Raw genomic sequence first — 5,895 nt, 5'->3', positions numbered from 1 at the left:
TGATAAAGCTTGTGGAGTGTGAGCAGCCATCTTCCACCCAACTGGACGTATGTATTGACCTTAGTCAAAGTCTTGTTTTTATAGAAATTTTTTGGGATTTTTTCATTTTAATTCCCCTTTTTTCTTCTCCCTTCCTTTTTCTGGGTATTTGTTCGATCAATATGAACATTGGTTGGAGGATTTGAGAAAATACAGTCTATCTTGGGTACTTGTGTAATAGCACGGCGCCCAGCTACGCTATGTTTTCAGCATAGGCTAAGCTTTGCTGTCAGCATACCCCAATGGCTGCCTAGCGTAGTTAGCACAGTGACTCCGTGGCAGGCCAATGGCTGCCTAGTGTAGTTAGTGTACTTAGCGTAGTGACTCTGCAGCAGCCCGGCTCTGTCCCCGGTGTCCATGGCTCTGTCCCGGCATCCATGGCTCTGTCCCTGGCATCCATGCTAAGCCTAGTGAGCGCCTCTCACATATCTCCGGTAACCGCCAGATCCCCTGAGAGAGGGGATCATGTGGGCACCGGCGGAGAGGCGCTCCAGCTGTCTGAGATGCAGGTGCGTCTGAGTAATTATTGCGGCAGGGTATGGCAACCCTGCCCATGTCCGCTTCAGGGAGACGGGGTTAGGGGGTTCGGTAGCACATGCGTCAAATGCACAAAGGGGGTATGCGGGCGCAAGTGCGTCTTATGCACAATAAAGGAGGCATTTGCCAGTGATCCATGTTACATACTGGCACAAACATCTCCTTTTGAAACCTCCACTATCCACGCCAGCCCGAAGCGTGGCGAGTGCACTCTCATCCACTTCAACTATTTTCCCGGACTGCCAATCCCTCATTGGGACTGCGACATTCCACATTCCAGCGACAAGCCCACGGTGCAGGCCTCCCGCATAAGGGTATTGTAGAGCACAATGGTTTTATTCAACAACTTTAGTTGTTGCTCACAAAACGGTATGCTTGTGAGCTCCTCCGCCCATGAATAAATAAAACGGATTAGGGTAAGAAATGGTATACAACACCCCGGGAACCAATGTGCCGCACAGAGACTGACCTTCTCACGGCAAGTTTTAATGTGGCAGCGCAACATGCACTCCTTCATACTCAAGCGCATGGGGTGTCCATTAACACAGGTTTGTGTCAGTGGCAGCAAATGGTGCTGCTGAAAAAAAAACGGTGAATTATTAACAGCTGCGCCTTGAATATTGGAACCCCCATTTATTTTTTGTACTTGTCAAATTTACCAATCTTGGCCCCAATATCTAGTGGCAGTGCAGATTGCAGATGATGTAAACCCGGGAGCATACAGGCTCCAACCCCGGTGATAACATTTGACCCAGGACATTTGACCCAGGATTCTTACCAAGGACGCGTTTCCACTAGCAAAAAAACCCGGGTCGGTGTGTGTGTCTGCGCAAAATCCTGGTTATCTTTGTTAGTGGAAAAGGGGTATTAGAAACTGTTCTCTCATTGTGCTTTGGAATATAGCTTTCCTGCCTTTACTTTTCCTGTTGCTTTATGAACACACACCCCTTCCCCCCACCTTACAAATGTGCCTTTATGGTACAAATGACACTTGAATTAAAATGAATGACATTAAGTTATGAATATACTAGACAATTCCTTTTACATTTGATGCTGCCATCTGTGTTGCACATAGCCCTTAAGTGTTCTTGTGTTAGTCTATAATCATGCCACTCAGAACGCTGCAGGAAAATAGCATTGTCACTTGTGGGACAGTTTATGAGAATAGGGGATAATGAAATACTTTGATAGAAATGCCAATCACAGAGTGTGTCCATCTTAAATAGACCCAGAAGAGATGATGATGAGCATCTGAAGTGCAATGTGAGTTTGCAGACCTTGCGCACACTTGTCATTTAAGTCGGACAAGCGTTAAAAGTGCTCAGTTTTGTGCTGTTTGCTCACTGGTTGGGGAGACAGACAGAATGTGTGACGGATTGCCATAGAGGGAAGCATTGTGTAGACAGGTTAAAACATTGTCACTGACAATGCATTGCAATACTCTTGTAATAAAGCAGGTACTGTAACTCCTTGTGCTGTGGCTTACAGGGGATTGGTAGCTATTTTATGCAATGGTTTTTCCTTTATTATAGCATGTATTGCAATGAAATAATATGTAGTTCCCAACATTACAAATAAGTTCTGCTGGACTCCTGCCTGCCATAAAGCAGGTAAGGGGGTGTTACCTAATCAAAAGGTGGCATGGCTCCATGAGGATGATGCCACCTTAGAGCAATATATCGATGACGTGATTGTCATCTGGAATAATGATGAACCGTCATTTATCGAGTTTATGTCTCATTTAGATGATAATCGATATAATCTTCGTTTTACATATAATCTACAGAGTGTCAATATTGAATTTCTTGATGTCATGCTAAGTGTTAAAAATTTCCCTGAAGTACCTGGCATAGAGACATCAACTTTTTTCAAAAAAGTTGATGCAAATAGCTACCTTGATTATACTAGTAGCCATTTTGGTCCTTGGAAGGACAACATACCTTCTCAGTTTGAGGAGAAATTGCTCAGATGATGTAGTATTCGAGACACAGGCTAACATATATATTTACTGGTTTAAAGAAAAAGGTTATCCGGCCAGAATAATCGATGGGGCCCTTAATCGGGCTAGGTGTCTGGATAGAAATAACCTTTTAAAATATAAGGATAATGTACCCTTCGAACAAACAGCTAATGGTGATAAGAATGTAATGTATCCTGGAACATATCCGTAACATAAAGTACGGGATCACTAATCATAGTGTTCCCCGACATTTCAAGGAACATCACAATAGTGATCCTTCAAGTCTCACCTTTAAAGGTATTGAACTGGTTAAACAGGGAACTAGAGGAGGTGACATTGATAAGTTCCTTTTGAAGAGAGAAACCCAGTGGATTTTAAAACTGAATACATTAAGGAGGTTATTCTGATCGGTGCGGCCAAACGTGCGTACGTTCGCTATTAACGTATGCTAGCCGCACGCGGCCGTTGGGGTTAAGTCCACCCACAACTCTGCCGCATACGTACGGGCATAAACAACGTAGAAGGGGAGTGGCGTACTAATGAGCGTACGCCAACGTACACGGACGGGCCAGCCCGTACACTCCGACAACTGGCGTACAACTGAGTGTACGCCGCCATTTACGGACGTCTCTCGTCCGTCTTCCCACCGCCTTCTTGCGGAGATCTGAGCGTACGCCAGCTTGCACGGACGGGTCCCTATTGTTTTCAATAGAAAAGTCAGCTTATGTCACCGCTCGTGAGAGTGAGCGTACGTCCGTGTACGCTGACATACCCTTCATATATATGGACCTGCAAATGTTGCCTTTCAACTATAATTATGAAAATTAATTAATTGATTGAATTAATTAATGTGCAAAATAGTGGCCATGGGATTAAAACATTGCTGAAACATCCTTTGTAGGTGTTAGATGTGGTTTATGTTATTGTATCATAAATACAAAACCTATGTTTGTATTAGAGTGAACACGTCGACACATGTCGACTTGTGTCGATTGAGTGTGCTACTGTGTAAAGTCTATGAAAGCACGTAGTGAATGTGTATAACTGTTTAACAAATACCTACCTTAGCATATATAAGCAGGTCTTACAAAGATTCTTACCTTAAATTAAACAAACCTTTAAATGTAGAGAAGTATAGAAAGATAAGCTTCCAATGTGTTAGAGTGATGTGTGTGGCTTGCAGGTAGTGAAATCATGGTTTGGACTTAATAGACTGCAGCATTGCTTATTACATTCAGGTGTATGTGTTTGGTAGTAATCCGCGTAAATTAGCTAACCCAGGCGCACGCTGGCATGCGGTATCTGTAGGGGTGGTTTGAGATGGCGGTTGGCGGCCGCCTGTTTTGTGTCCAAAATGAACGGTGCTTTAGTCGATCGTGCGGTAGTAGCACCGCTCATTTTTGGTGCACACCCCCGTGTACGCCCATATTTACGCCCATTTTCCCTCATTATTTCGGCCGCTCCCCTCAACACGCCCCTATGCCGCCCCCAATGCCCGTACACTCGCGTACAGGTTTTTTCGCACGTAGAGACCCGTCCGTAAGCGTTGTGGAGTGGTCGCGCCTGCGCATTAGCGAATGTACGCATGCGCAGATCATTAAAAACCCCGGGACGTGCGCGTACGGCCCGGCCGCTCCAACCAGAATAAGGCCCTAAGTCCGGCTGGTTTGAACGAGGGATATGAAATTACCCCGTTCATTAGCTAGAGAGTTCCTTCTTTTTTTAAACTTGCTATATATACATATATATTTTTAAAATTTGTTACATTTTTTTAAATTTATAATGCCTTTTGTGTGTATATGTATACATATTGTTTATTGACTTTGTAGTAAAATATTGTTATTTATTGGTAACCTATCGGTACCTATTATTTGTATTTTTTTGTGACTGTCTTTTTAACACTGACTGTTTTTTATATATATACAGGTCCAGATTTCTCCATTTCTATGTTTTTTTCCTTTGTGTAGTTTAAAGAAATGAATATTCCGCATGTAGCCAAAGGCGGTATTATTACATTTTTAAACAAAATTGTTATTTGGTTCGTTAAAAGTGATGTGATATAGTTGCATGAGTGTGTCTATCACAAAAATCCAAAGCTGGTCACCATTAGGCTGATGAGACATGATCAGCGAGTCAGCCAATTTCTATTGGCTGTTGTTAGAATAAATGTCGAGCGAGGTGTCACAGTAGCCATGCCCTCTGACCAAGTCCTAGTGACGTTAGGGCGTGGCCTGTGACGCTCGCTCCGACTACCTGCTGTCCATCACCACTTCCAGCCGGTGTGCACCCTCCCATTGCCTCCTGCATCTTTCAGCGCAATCCAGCGTTTGTCAGCCGCAGCGCCTTGGAAGGACAAGCAAGCCTGCATTGGATCTGTGAGCAGCATTTGCCTGGTATATATTTTATGCCATGTGGTAACCAGCCCACAGAGTTTACTCATTCGGTACGAGCAATTGTCTTGTTTTATCGTGGATCATTGTTACTGTTGGGTCCAATAAAAATCTCCTTTTAATGCACCATGAAGCGCCCTCTGTCACCTTCTTCTTTTTAGATCCATTGTGCCCATTGTGACCCAGGGTATCCGTGTTCGCACGAGACAGAGGAGCTGCAGTCATTTACATTGACTTTGGTGGACTTAACACACTAAGTGGTAACACTAGTGGACTTTCAGCTGGATTGTCCTACTAATCAGCGCTTGTACTTCACCATTCTTTATATATATATATATATATATATATATATATATATATATATATATATATATATATATATATATATATATATATATAATAGAGAGAGAGAGAGAGAGAGAGAAACACACACACACACACACATATATACACACAAACATACACAGGGTAGGAGAGGTGGTGTAGTTTGATAGTGATTACTACATCTGATTAGTCACACATGTGACAGCACACTCATTTAGAATAGAATCAACTTTATTGGCCATGTGTGCTTGCGCACAATAGGATTTTTTTGCGGATTACAGTGCAGCATCAAGCAGGGATGAAGGGGGGGGGGGGCATTACATACGTTACATTAGGACATTACATGCGGGGGGCACATACCCGCTGAGCTGCGCAGCACCTAGGCAGCCATCAGCGGCGCCACTGGTCATTGCAGCAGCCAGGTGAGTAACATATAAGCAGGGACAGTACAGTTATCACACGGGAACACATACCCGCCGATTTGCGCAGCACCTAGGCAGCCATCAGCGGCGCCACTGGTCCTTGCAGCAGCCAGGTGAGTAACATATAAGCAGGGACAGTACAGTTTATCACACTTGGAACACATACCGGGGACACATACCCACCGAGTCGCACAGCACCTAGGCAGCCATCCGCGGCGCCATA

The sequence above is a fragment of the Crinia signifera genome, chromosome 3, assembly GCF_055691185.1.
Source record: "Crinia signifera chromosome 3, ASM5569118v1, whole genome shotgun sequence".
Taxonomy (NCBI): Eukaryota; Metazoa; Chordata; class Amphibia; order Anura; family Myobatrachidae; genus Crinia; species Crinia signifera.
The sequence above is the reverse complement of the archived record's forward strand: the minus strand, read 5'-3'. Positions refer to the sequence as shown.